We start from the raw sequence: 14,123 nt of genomic DNA, 5'->3' as shown, positions 1-14,123 counted from the left end.
GCCCGCAAGCCCTTGGGGTTCCTGCCGGGGGCGGGCAGCATACATATGTCCGTTCCGTGGGAGCCACCGGAGATATGTCAGAGCCCGTACGCCCCCCGCACTCACCCTTAAAGGCCCGCAAGCCCTTGGGGTTCCTGCCGGGGGCGGGCAGCATACATATGTCCGTTCCGTGGGAACCACCGGGGAGATGTCAGAGCCCGTGAAACCCCGAAAGACAGACCCTTAAAGGCCCGCAAGCCCTTGGGGTGAACGTCTGGGGCGGGCAGCATACATACACCCCGGTCGGGAACCACAGGGAGGTGAGGTCAGAGCCCGTGAAACCCCGAAAGACAGACCCTTAAAGGCCCGCAAGCCCTTGGGGTGAACGTCTGGGGCGGGCAGCATACACACTCTCCACGGCGGGCCGCGAAGACTTAGCGGGCGCAGCCGCCGGAGCGGGCCGCCGACGAGGCCTGAAACGCGGGGTGCGGCCGGGACCGTTCCCCCCCTTGCATTTCGCTGGATGATCAGACAGTCGCAAAGAACCGTCTGAAAATCCCGGGCCAAGTCCAGAAAGTGTCCGTAAAAGAGCTAGCGGGGCCCAGCCACTTTCCTCCAGCAAGTGCCCTTAGCTCAGTTTTGACCTCTCTCATTGCACTAAGTGTCTTCAAAAACCCAGTTCCTGTATTTCCCCCGGCACCGTAGAGAAATGCTGACAGCCTGGAACACTGTGGCGGCTGCACACGGCACTCCCATGCCCGCCGCGAGCAGCCTAGCCCCGCCTCAGACCCGCGAGAACCGCCCATCGGCACACGGCCCGCTGTGCGCCCGAGCCGTTTGGTGTAAAAACTGTCCAAAAGTGGTTTCGACCACTTAGGAACATCGTAGAGACTCGAAATAAAAAGGATTTTGTTGGAAAAGCGATTCTGAGGAAGGCTGTGTTAAAATTAATTTCGGGAAATGTCGTTTACCCCCCCCCAAATGGCTCCGAAGTACCCCCCCCCCACCCCCCCCCTAAAAAACCGTGTTCCGGGGGTTTTTCGAGAAAACAAACACACGGGGTATATAGAGGGGACTGAGACGAATCGAATGACGTGCTTTGCAAAGAAATCGGGGGCTCACAGCCCCCCCAGGAGAGGTTCAAAAGTCGGAGGACTGGTCACCTAACTCCCATTGAAGTCAATGGGGGAAAAATGAAAACTGTCAAAAAGGCTTAAAATGGTTCAAAAACCCACTGGGGCAGTAGATAATCATCCTATTTGAATTTTAAAAGTCTTAGTTTGGCGAAAAAATACCTTTTAATAATTGTTTTAGGGGTCAGAAAAATCAGCTCCGGCTGCCTGGTCACCTAGGGGAGATAGAAAATTTTTCTAAGTTTTTCACTCGGCCGCCTGGTCCCCTAACTCGAAAATTTTAAAGTGCTCCCATCGGTCCCGGGATAGGGTGGCTGATAGCTGGGAGCCCCCTGAGCACTGCCCCGGTGTTAGTTTTCGGAGAAATGCCCCCGTTGATTTGTTATGATTTTTTTTCCGCCGGCCGCCTGGTCGCCCTAATGCAAAGTCAATGGGAGTGAGGAGATAGAAAATTTTTCAAAGTTTTTCACTCGGCCGCCTGGTCCCCTAACTCGAAAATTTTAAAGTGCTCCCATCGGTCCCGGGATAGGGTGGCTGATAGCTGGGAGCCCCCTGAGCACTGCCCCGGTGTTAGTTTTCGGAGAAATGCCCCCGTTGATTTGTTATGATTTTTTTTCCGCCGGCCGCCTGGTCGCCCTAATGCAAAGTCAATGGGAGTGAGGAGATAGAAAATTTTTCAAAGTTTTTCACTCGGCCGCCTGGTCCCCTAACTCGAAAATTTTAAAGTGCTCCCATCGGTCCCGGGATAGGGTGGCTGATAGCTGGGAGCCCCCTGAGCACTGCCCCGGTGTTAGTTTTCGGAGAAATGCCTCCGTTGATTTGTTATGATTTTTTTTCCGCCGGCCGCCTGGTCGCCCTAATGTAAAGTCAATGGGAGTGAGGAGATAGAACATTTTTCAAAGTTTTTCACCCGGCCCCAAACGGCTCCAAAACACACTGGGGCTGTGGCTGGGACTCTCACCAGGACTGCCCCCTACTTTATTTCTGGATTAAAAAGCATTCTATATTAATTTTTCGATTTTTGGGACCCGGGACGCCTGGTCACCTAACTCCCCTTCTATCCCTATGGGGGGGGGGCGGGGACATCGAAAACGCTCCCATCGCCGCCGAGGCACGCTGCGGGGACTCTCCCTACCATCGCCCCATGCTTCCTTTGAAGAATATATGACGTTTTTCAATTTTCACCGACATTTGAAAATCAAAACTTCAGAACATTTCATAGTTATTCTCAATGGGTTGTCTAGGGGCACACATCTCTAAACTGGGGGAAATGCTCAAAATGATTAAAAAGAAAAACAATGCCCCCAGACCCGGGGGGCTGATAGCTGGGAGCCCCCTGAGCACAGCCCCGGTGTTAGTTTCTGGAGAAATGCCCCCGTTGATTTGTTATGATTTTTTTTCCGCCGGCCGCCTGGTCGCCCTAATGCAAAGTCAATGGGAGTGAGGAGATAGAATATTTTTCAAAGTTTTTCACTCGGCCGTCTGGTCCCCTGACTCGAAAATTTTAAAGTGCTCCCATCGGTCCCAGGGTAGGGTGGCTGATAGCTGGGAGCCCCCTGAGCACAGCCCCGGTGTTAGTTTCTGGAGAAATGCCCCCGTTGATTTGTTATGATTTTTTTTCCGCCGGCCGCCTGGTCGCCCTAATGTAAAGTCAATGGGAGTGAGGAGATAGAATATTTTTCAAAGTTTTTCACTCGGCCGTCTGGTCCCCTGACTCGAAAATTTTAAAGTGCTCCCATCGGTCCCAGGGTAGGGTGGCTGATAGCTGGGAGCCCCCTGAGCACAGCCCCGGTGTTAGTTTCTGGAGAAATGCCCCCGTTGATTTGTTATGATTTTTTTTCCGCCGGCCGCCTGGTCGCCCTAATGTAAAGTCAATGGGAGTGAGGAGATAGAATATTTTTCAAAGTTTTTCACTCGGCCGTCTGGTCCCCTGACTCGAAAATTTTAAAGTGCTCCCATCGGTCCCAGGGTAGGGTGGCTGATAGCTGGGAGCCCCCTGAGCACAGCCCCGGTGTTAGTTTCTGGAGAAATGCCCCCGTTGATTTGTTATGATTTTTTTTCCGCCGGCCGCCTGGTCGCCCTAATGCAAAGTCAATGGGAGTGAGGAGATAGAATATTTTTCAAAGTTTTTCACTCGGCCGTCTGGTCCCCTGACTCGAAAATTTTAAAGTGCTCCCATCGGTCCCAGGGTAGGGTGGCTGATAGCTGGGAGCCCCCTGAGCACAGCCCCGGTGTTAGTTTCTGGAGAAATGCCCCCGTTGATTTGTTATGATTTTTTTTCCGCCGGCCGCCTGGTCGCCCTAATGCAAAGTCAATGGGAGTGAGGAGATAGAATATTTTTCAAAGTTTTTCACTCGGCCGTCTGGTCCCCTGACTCGAAAATTTTAAAGTGCTCCCATCGGTCCCAGGGTAGGGTGGCTGATAGCTGGGAGCCCCCTGAGCACTGCCCCGGTGTTAGTTTTCGGAGAAATGCCTCCGTTGATTTGTTATGATTTTTTTTCCGCCGGCCGCCTGGTCGCCCTAATGCAAAGTCAATGGGAGTGAGGAGATAGAAAATTTTTCAAAGTTTTTCACTCGGCCGCCTGGTCCCCTAACTCGAAAATTTTAAAGTGCTCCCATCGGTCCCGGGATAGGGTGGCTGATAGCTGGGAGCCCCCTGAGCACTGCCCCGGTGTTAGTTTTCGGAGAAATGCCCCCGTTGATTTGTTATGATTTTTTTTCCGCCGGCCGCCTGGTCGCCCTAATGCAAAGTCAATGGGAGTGAGGAGATAGAAAATTTTTCAAAGTTTTTCACTCGGCCGTCTGGTCCCCTGACTCGAAAATTTTAAAGTGCTCCCATCGGTCCCGGGATAGGGTGGCTGATAGCTGGGAGCCTCCTGAGCACTGCCCCGGTGTTAGTTTCTGGAGAACTGCCCCCGTTGATTTGTTATGATCCGTAGTTGCCGGCCGGCCGCCCGGCATTGCTCTATCGGATGGAGCGTGGGCTGGCTATGGGAGATTTAGCGATTTTCGGAACCGGCCCCGATGGCCCCCCAAACCGGGTGGCCACGAGGTGGGACCCCCCTGAGCACTGCCCCGGTGTTAGTTTTCGGAGAAATGCCCCCGTTGATTTCTTATGATCCGTAGTTGCCGGCCGGCCGCCCGGCATTGCTCTATCGGATGGAGCGTGGGCTGGCTATGGGAGATTTAGCGATTTTCGGAACCGGCCCCGATCGCCCCCCAAACCGGGTGGCCACGAGGTGGGACCCCCCTGAGCACTGCCCCGGTGTTAGTTTTCGGAGAAATGCCCCCGTTGATTTGTTATGATCCGTAGTTGCCGGCCGGCCGCCCGGCATTGCTCTATCGGATGGAGCGTGTGCTGGCTATGGGAGATTTAGCGATTTTCGGAACCGGCCCCGATCGCCCCCCAAACCGGGTGGCCACGAGGTGGGACCCCCCTGAGCACTGCCCCGGTGTTAGTTTTCGGAGAAATGCCCCCGTTGATTTGTTATGATCCGTAGTTGCCGGCCGGCCGCCCGGCATTGCTCTATCGGATGGAGCGTGGGCTGGCTATGGGAGATTTAGCGATTTTCGGAACCGGCCCCGATCGCCCCCCAAACCGGGTGGCCACGAGGTGGGACCCCCCTGAGCACTGCCCCGGTGTTAGTTTTCGGAGAAATGCCCCCGTTGATTTGTTACGATTATTTTTCGCCCAGGCGATGTGCCTTTTCATTTTGTTTTGCACTTTCCTTCATTCCTTGGTGCATGCTACCATCTAACGGACACATTTCGGTACTGCAGTTTGAAAGTAATTTCCCCGTCTAGGGATCTCTCAATGCCCTGGGCTGCGAAAGGAGGGCAAGGACACCCTATGTTCTCATGAGTGCAAAGCCCCCCCGGCTTCAAGGCATTCCAAAAGGAAAACCGGAGACACTGCTGTACACACACACACACACACACACACACACACACACACACACACAGTGAGAGAGAGGGAGAGATAGAGAGAGAGAGAGGTGGAGAGGGAGAGAGAGGTGGAGATAGAGATGGAGATAGAGAGAGATGGAGATAGAGAGAGAGATGGAGATGGAGAGAGAGATGGTGATAGAGAGATAGAGATAGAGAGAGAGATGGTGATAGAGAGATGGAGATAGAGAGAGAGATGGTGATAGAGAGATGGAGATAGAGAGAGAGATGGTGATAGAGAGAGAGTCGTCACACTCTGGAACAAACTCCCCAGAAGCTGAAAGTTGGGGAACATTATGATGATCTTTATTTCTTGGCAGATAATAAATGATGATCTTACAGAGGGCGACTTACAACACCAGTGCAAACATACAGCGAAGGACAAGGCATCAATCGCGACAGAATCCCTTGAGTTAAAGCAGCAGATTCAGAATAACACACGTCAAAACAGACTGGAGACTAAAACGAGCACGAAAGGTGTCGAATATGTGGCCTCCTCTCGCTTGTAAACTCTCTCGTGTTCCTGTCGATGGGGTCGGCGGCTCGGGGCAGCGGCCTAGCAGCAGCAGGCAGGCCACCCGGCTGCCTGGGGCTGACCTCCGGGGCAGGCAGGCAGGCAGACCTCCAGGGCAGGCAGGCAGGCAGGCAGGCAGACCTCCAGGGCTAACAGGCTGACCTCCAGGGCTGGCAGGCTGACCTCCAGGGCTGGAAGGCAGGATGGCAGACCTCCAGGGCAGGCAGGCAGGCAGGCAGGCAGGCAGGCAGACCTCCAGGGCTGGCAGGGAGACCTCCAGGGCTGGCAGGCAGGCAGGCAGGGCTGTGTGGCTGGGGAGGGCAGGCTGGCAGGCAGGTAGGCCGTGCTGCTGCCAGGGCTGGAAGGCTGACCTCCAGGGCAGGCAGGCAGGCAGACCTCCAGGGCAGGCAGGCAGGTAGGCCGTGCTGCTGCCAGGGCTGGCAGGCTGACCTCCAGGGCAGGCAGGCAGGCAGGCAGACCTCCAGGGCTGGCAGGCTGACCTCCAGGGCAGGCAGGCAGGCAGGCAGGCAGACCTCCAGGGCTAACAGGCTGACCTCCAGGGCTGGCAGGCTGACCTCCAGGGCTGGAAGGCAGGATGGCAGACCTCCAGGGCAGGCAGGCAGGCAGGCAGGCAGGCAGGCAGACCTCCAGGGCTGGCAGGGAGACCTCCAGGGCTGGCAGGCAGGCAGGCAGGGCTGTGTGGCTGGGGAGGGCAGGCTGGCAGGCAGGTAGGCCGTGCTGCTGCCAGGGCTGGAAGGCTGACCTCCAGGGCAGGCAGGCAGGCAGACCTCCAGGGCAGGCAGGCAGGTAGGCCGTGCTGCTGCCAGGGCTGGCAGGCTGACCTCCAGGGCTGGCAGGCTGACCTCCAGGGCAGGCAGTGCTGCTGCCAGGGCAGGCAGGCAGACCTCCAGGGCTGGATAGCAGACCTCCAGGGCAGGCAGTGCTGCTTCCAGGGCTGGATAGCAGACCTCCAGGGCTAACAGGCTGACCTCCAGGGCTAACAGGCAGGCAGGCAGACCTCCAGGGCAGGCAGGCAGACCTCCAGGGCTAACAGGCTGACCTCCAGGGCAGGCAGGCAGACCTCCAGGGCAGGCAGTGCTGCTACCAGGGCAGGCAGTGCTGCTACCAGGGCTGGAAGGCAGACCTCCAGGGCTAACAGGCAGGCAGGCAGACCTCCAGGGCTGGAAGGCAGACCTCCAGGGCTGGCAGGCTGACCTCCAGGGCTAACAGGCAGACCTCCAGGGCTAACAGGCTGACCTCCAGGGCTAACAGGCAGGCAGGCAGACCTCCAGGGCTGGATAGCAGACCTCCAGGGCTAACAGGCAGACCTCCAGGGCTGGATAGCAGACCTCCAGGGCTGGCAGGCAGACCTCCAGGGCTGGATAGCAGACCTCCAGGGCTAACAGGCAGACCTCCAGGGCTGGAAGGCAGACCTCCAGGGCTGGCAGGCTGACCTCCAGGGCAGGCAGTGCTGCTGCCAGGGCAGGCAGGCAGACCTCCAGGGCTGGATAGCAGACCTCCAGGGCAGGCAGTGCTGCTTCCAGGGCTGGATAGCAGACCTCCAGGGCTAACAGGCTGACCTCCAGGGCTAACAGGCAGGCAGGCAGACCTCCAGGGCAGGCAGGCAGACCTCCAGGGCTAACAGGCTGACCTCCAGGGCAGGCAGTGCTGCTACCAGGGCAGGCAGGCTGTCCTCCAGGGCTGGATAGCAGACCTCCAGGGCAGGCAGTGCTGCTACCAGGGCAGGCAGGCTGTCCTCCAGGGCTGGATAGCAGACCTCCAGGGCAGGCAGTGCTGCTACCAGGGCAGGCAGGCTGTCCTCCAGGGCTGGATAGCAGACCTCCAGGGCAGGCAGTGCTGCTACCAGGGCTGGATAGCAGACCTCCAGGGCTGGATGGCAGGCAGGCAGACCTCCAGGGATGGATAGCAGACCTCCAGGGCTGGAAGGCAGGCAGGCAGACCTCCAGGGCAGGCAGTGCTGCTACCAGGGCTGGATAGCAGACCTCCAGGGCTGGATGGCAGGCAGGCAGACCTCCAGGGATGGATAGCAGACCTCCAGGGCTGGAAGGCAGGCAGGCAGACCTCCAGGGCAGGCAGTGCTGCTACCAGGGCTGGATAGCAGACCTCCAGGGCTAACAGGCAGACCTCCAGGGCTGGAAGGCAGACCTCCAGGGCTGGCAGGCTGACCTCCAGGGCAGGCAGTGCTGCTGCCAGGGCAGGCAGGCAGACCTCCAGGGCTGGATAGCAGACCTCCAGGGCAGGCAGTGCTGCTTCCAGGGCTGGATAGCAGACCTCCAGGGCTAACAGGCTGACCTCCAGGGCTAACAGGCAGGCAGGCAGACCTCCAGGGCAGGCAGGCAGACCTCCAGGGCTAACAGGCTGACCTCCAGGGCAGGCAGTGCTGCTACCAGGGCAGGCAGGCTGTCCTCCAGGGCTGGATAGCAGACCTCCAGGGCAGGCAGTGCTGCTACCAGGGCAGGCAGGCTGTCCTCCAGGGCTGGATAGCAGACCTCCAGGGCAGGCAGTGCTGCTTCCAGGGCTGGATAGCAGACCTCCAGGGCTAACAGGCTGACCTCCAGGGCTAACAGGCAGGCAGGCAGACCTCCAGGGCAGGCAGGCAGACCTCCAGGGCTAACAGGCTGACCTCCAGGGCAGGCAGTGCTGCTACCAGGGCAGGCAGGCTGTCCTCCAGGGCTGGATAGCAGACCTCCAGGGCAGGCAGTGCTGCTACCAGGGCAGGCAGGCTGTCCTCCAGGGCTGGATAGCAGACCTCCAGGGCAGGCAGTGCTGCTACCAGGGCAGGCAGGCTGTCCTCCAGGGCTGGATAGCAGACCTCCAGGGCAGGCAGTGCTGCTACCAGGGCAGGCAGGCTGTCCTCCAGGGCTGGATAGCAGACCTCCAGGGCAGGCAGTGCTGCTACCAGGGCAGGCAGGCTGTCCTCCAGGGCTGGATAGCAGACCTCCAGGGCAGGCAGTGCTGCTACCAGGGCTGGATAGCAGACCTCCAGGGCTGGATGGCAGGCAGGCAGACCTCCAGGGATGGATAGCAGACCTCCAGGGCTGGAAGGCAGGCAGGCAGACCTCCAGGGCAGGCAGTGCTGCTACCAGGGCTGGATAGCAGACCTCCAGGGCTGGATGGCAGGCAGGCAGACCTCCAGGGATGGATAGCAGACCTCCAGGGCTGGAGGGCAGGCAGGCAGACCTCCAGGGCAGGCAGTGCTGCTACCAGGGCTGGATAGCAGACCTCCAGGGCTGGATGGCAGGCAGGCAGACCTCCAGGGATGGATAGCAGACCTCCAGGGCTGGAAGGCAGGCAGGCAGACCTCCAGGGCAGGCAGTGCTGCTACCAGGGCTGGATAGCAGACCTCCAGGGCTAACAGGCAGACCTCCAGGGCTGGAAGGCAGGCAGTGCTGCTACCAGGGCAGGCAGGCAGACCTCCAGGGCTAACAGGCTGACCTCCAGGGCAGGCAGTGCTGCTACCAGGGCTGGATAGCAGACCTCCAGGGCTGGATAGCAGACCTCCAGGGCTAACAGGCAGACCTCCAGGGCTGGCAGGCAGGCAGGCAGACCTCCAGGGCAGGCAGTGCTGCTACCAGGGCTGGATAGCAGACCTCCAGGGCAGGCAGTGCTGCTACCAGGGCAGGCAGGCTGTCCTCCAGGGCTGGATAGCAGACCTCCAGGGCAGGCAGTGCTGCTACCAGGGCTGGATAGCAGACCTCCAGGGCTGGATGGCAGGCAGGCAGACCTCCAGGGATGGATAGCAGACCTCCAGGGCTGGAAGGCAGGCAGGCAGACCTCCAGGGCAGGCAGTGCTGCTACCAGGGCTGGATAGCAGACCTCCAGGGCTAACAGGCAGACCTCCAGGGCTGGAAGGCAGGCAGTGCTGCTACCAGGGCAGGCAGGCAGACCTCCAGGGCTAACAGGCTGACCTCCAGGGCAGGCAGTGCTGCTACCAGGGCTGGATAGCAGACCTCCAGGGCTGGATAGCAGACCTCCAGGGCTAACAGGCAGACCTCCAGGGCTGGCAGGCAGGCAGGCAGACCTCCAGGGCAGGCAGTGCTGCTACCAGGGCTGGATAGCAGACCTCCAGGGCAGGCAGTGCTGCTACCAGGGCAGGCAGTGCTGCTGCCAGGGCTGGATGGCAGGCAGGCAGACCTCCAGGGCTAACAGGCTGACCTCCAGGGCAGGCAGGCAGACCTCCAGGGCTAACAGGCTGACCTCCAGGGCAGGCAGTGCTGCTACCAGGGCAGGCAGGCTGTCCTCCAGGGCTGGATAGCAGACCTCCAGGGCAGGCAGTGCTGCTACCAGGGCAGGCAGGCTGTCCTCCAGGGCTGGATAGCAGACCTCCAGGGCAGGCAGTGCTGCTACCAGGGCTGGATAGCAGACCTCCAGGGCTGGATGGCAGGCAGGCAGACCTCCAGGGATGGATAGCAGACCTCCAGGGCTGGAAGGCAGGCAGGCAGACCTCCAGGGCAGGCAGTGCTGCTACCAGGGCTGGATAGCAGACCTCCAGGGCTGGATGGCAGGCAGGCAGACCTCCAGGGATGGATAGCAGACCTCCAGGGCTGGAAGGCAGGCAGGCAGACCTCCAGGGCAGGCAGTGCTGCTACCAGGGCTGGATAGCAGACCTCCAGGGCTAACAGGCAGACCTCCAGGGCTGGAAGGCAGACCTCCAGGGCTGGCAGGCTGACCTCCAGGGCAGGCAGTGCTGCTGCCAGGGCAGGCAGGCAGACCTCCAGGGCTGGATAGCAGACCTCCAGGGCAGGCAGTGCTGCTTCCAGGGCTGGATAGCAGACCTCCAGGGCTAACAGGCTGACCTCCAGGGCTAACAGGCAGGCAGGCAGACCTCCAGGGCAGGCAGGCAGACCTCCAGGGCTAACAGGCTGACCTCCAGGGCAGGCAGTGCTGCTACCAGGGCAGGCAGGCTGTCCTCCAGGGCTGGATAGCAGACCTCCAGGGCAGGCAGTGCTGCTACCAGGGCAGGCAGGCTGTCCTCCAGGGCTGGATAGCAGACCTCCAGGGCAGGCAGTGCTGCTACCAGGGCAGGCAGGCTGTCCTCCAGGGCTGGATAGCAGACCTCCAGGGCAGGCAGTGCTGCTACCAGGGCTGGATAGCAGACCTCCAGGGCTGGATGGCAGGCAGGCAGACCTCCAGGGATGGATAGCAGACCTCCAGGGCTGGAAGGCAGGCAGGCAGACCTCCAGGGCAGGCAGTGCTGCTACCAGGGCTGGATAGCAGACCTCCAGGGCTGGATGGCAGGCAGGCAGACCTCCAGGGATGGATAGCAGACCTCCAGGGCTGGAAGGCAGGCAGGCAGACCTCCAGGGCAGGCAGTGCTGCTACCAGGGCTGGATAGCAGACCTCCAGGGCTAACAGGCAGACCTCCAGGGCTGGAAGGCAGGCAGTGCTGCTACCAGGGCAGGCAGGCAGACCTCCAGGGCTAACAGGCTGACCTCCAGGGCAGGCAGTGCTGCTACCAGGGCTGGATAGCAGACCTCCAGGGCTGGATAGCAGACCTCCAGGGCTAACAGGCAGACCTCCAGGGCTGGCAGGCAGGCAGGCAGACCTCCAGGGCAGGCAGTGCTGCTACCAGGGCTGGATAGCAGACCTCCAGGGCAGGCAGTGCTGCTACCAGGGCAGGCAGGCTGTCCTCCAGGGCTGGATAGCAGACCTCCAGGGCAGGCAGTGCTGCTACCAGGGCTGGATAGCAGACCTCCAGGGCTGGATGGCAGGCAGGCAGACCTCCAGGGATGGATAGCAGACCTCCAGGGCTGGAAGGCAGGCAGGCAGACCTCCAGGGCAGGCAGTGCTGCTACCAGGGCTGGATAGCAGACCTCCAGGGCTAACAGGCAGACCTCCAGGGCTGGAAGGCAGGCAGTGCTGCTACCAGGGCAGGCAGGCAGACCTCCAGGGCTAACAGGCTGACCTCCAGGGCAGGCAGTGCTGCTACCAGGGCTGGATAGCAGACCTCCAGGGCTGGATAGCAGACCTCCAGGGCTAACAGGCAGACCTCCAGGGCTGGCAGGCAGGCAGGCAGACCTCCAGGGCAGGCAGTGCTGCTACCAGGGCTGGATAGCAGACCTCCAGGGCAGGCAGTGCTGCTACCAGGGCAGGCAGTGCTGCTGCCAGGGCTGGATGGCAGGCAGGCAGACCTCCAGGGCTAACAGGCTGACCTCCAGGGCAGGCAGGCAGACCTCCAGGGCTAACAGGCTGACCTCCAGGGCAGGCAGTGCTGCTACCAGGGCAGGCAGGCTGTCCTCCAGGGCTGGATAGCAGACCTCCAGGGCAGGCAGTGCTGCTACCAGGGCAGGCAGGCTGTCCTCCAGGGCTGGATAGCAGACCTCCAGGGCAGGCAGTGCTGCTACCAGGGCAGGCAGGCTGTCCTCCAGGGCTGGATAGCAGACCTCCAGGGCAGGCAGTGCTGCTACCAGGGCAGGCAGGCTGTCCTCCAGGGCTGGATAGCAGACCTCCAGGGCAGGCAGTGCTGCTACCAGGGCTGGATAGCAGACCTCCAGGGCTGGATGGCAGGCAGGCAGACCTCCAGGGATGGATAGCAGACCTCCAGGGCTGGAAGGCAGGCAGGCAGACCTCCAGGGCAGGCAGTGCTGCTACCAGGGCTGGATAGCAGACCTCCAGGGCTGGATGGCAGGCAGGCAGACCTCCAGGGATGGATAGCAGACCTCCAGGGCTGGAAGGCAGGCAGGCAGACCTCCAGGGCAGGCAGTGCTGCTACCAGGGCTGGATAGCAGACCTCCAGGGCTAACAGGCAGACCTCCAGGGCTGGAAGGCAGACCTCCAGGGCTGGCAGGCTGACCTCCAGGGCAGGCAGTGCTGCTGCCAGGGCAGGCAGGCAGACCTCCAGGGCTGGATAGCAGACCTCCAGGGCAGGCAGTGCTGCTTCCAGGGCTGGATAGCAGACCTCCAGGGCTAACAGGCTGACCTCCAGGGCTAACAGGCAGGCAGGCAGACCTCCAGGGCAGGCAGGCAGACCTCCAGGGCTAACAGGCTGACCTCCAGGGCAGGCAGTGCTGCTACCAGGGCAGGCAGGCTGTCCTCCAGGGCTGGATAGCAGACCTCCAGGGCAGGCAGTGCTGCTACCAGGGCAGGCAGGCTGTCCTCCAGGGCTGGATAGCAGACCTCCAGGGCAGGCAGTGCTGCTACCAGGGCAGGCAGGCTGTCCTCCAGGGCTGGATAGCAGACCTCCAGGGCAGGCAGTGCTGCTACCAGGGCTGGATAGCAGACCTCCAGGGCTGGATGGCAGGCAGGCAGACCTCCAGGGATGGATAGCAGACCTCCAGGGCTGGAAGGCAGGCAGGCAGACCTCCAGGGCAGGCAGTGCTGCTACCAGGGCTGGATAGCAGACCTCCAGGGCTGGATGGCAGGCAGGCAGACCTCCAGGGATGGATAGCAGACCTCCAGGGCTGGAAGGCAGGCAGGCAGACCTCCAGGGCAGGCAGTGCTGCTACCAGGGCTGGATAGCAGACCTCCAGGGCTAACAGGCAGACCTCCAGGGCTGGAAGGCAGGCAGTGCTGCTACCAGGGCAGGCAGGCAGACCTCCAGGGCTAACAGGCTGACCTCCAGGGCAGGCAGTGCTGCTACCAGGGCTGGATAGCAGACCTCCAGGGCTGGATAGCAGACCTCCAGGGCTAACAGGCAGACCTCCAGGGCTGGCAGGCAGGCAGGCAGACCTCCAGGGCAGGCAGTGCTGCTACCAGGGCTGGATAGCAGACCTCCAGGGCAGGCAGTGCTGCTACCAGGGCAGGCAGGCTGTCCTCCAGGGCTGGATAGCAGACCTCCAGGGCAGGCAGTGCTGCTACCAGGGCTGGATAGCAGACCTCCAGGGCTGGATGGCAGGCAGGCAGACCTCCAGGGATGGATAGCAGACCTCCAGGGCTGGAAGGCAGGCAGGCAGACCTCCAGGGCAGGCAGTGCTGCTACCAGGGCTGGATAGCAGACCTCCAGGGCTAACAGGCAGACCTCCAGGGCTGGAAGGCAGGCAGTGCTGCTACCAGGGCAGGCAGGCAGACCTCCAGGGCTAACAGGCTGACCTCCAGGGCAGGCAGTGCTGCTACCAGGGCTGGATAGCAGACCTCCAGGGCTGGATAGCAGACCTCCAGGGCTAACAGGCAGACCTCCAGGGCTGGCAGGCAGGCAGGCAGACCTCCAGGGCAGGCAGTGCTGCTACCAGGGCTGGATAGCAGACCTCCAGGGCAGGCAGTGCTGCTACCAGGGCAGGCAGTGCTGCTGCCAGGGCTGGATGGCAGGCAGGCAGACCTCCAGGGCTAACAGGCTGACCTCCAGGGCAGGCAGGCAGACCTCCAGGGCTAACAGGCTGACCTCCAGGGCAGGCAGTGCTGCTACCAGGGCAGGCAGGCTGTCCTCCAGGGCTGGATAGCAGACCTCCAGGGCAGGCAGTGCTGCTACCAGGGCAGGCAGGCTGTCCTCCAGGGCTGGATAGCAGACCTCCAGGGCAGGCAGTGCTGCTACCAGGGCAGGCAGGCTGTCCTCCAGGGCTGGATAGCAGACCTCCAGGGCAGGCAGTGCTGCTACC

The sequence above is a fragment of the Amia ocellicauda genome, unplaced genomic scaffold, assembly GCF_036373705.1.
Source record: "Amia ocellicauda isolate fAmiCal2 unplaced genomic scaffold, fAmiCal2.hap1 HAP1_SCAFFOLD_282, whole genome shotgun sequence".
Lineage (NCBI taxonomy): Eukaryota > Metazoa > Chordata > Actinopteri > Amiiformes > Amiidae > Amia > Amia ocellicauda.
This window is presented reverse-complemented; position numbering follows the sequence as displayed.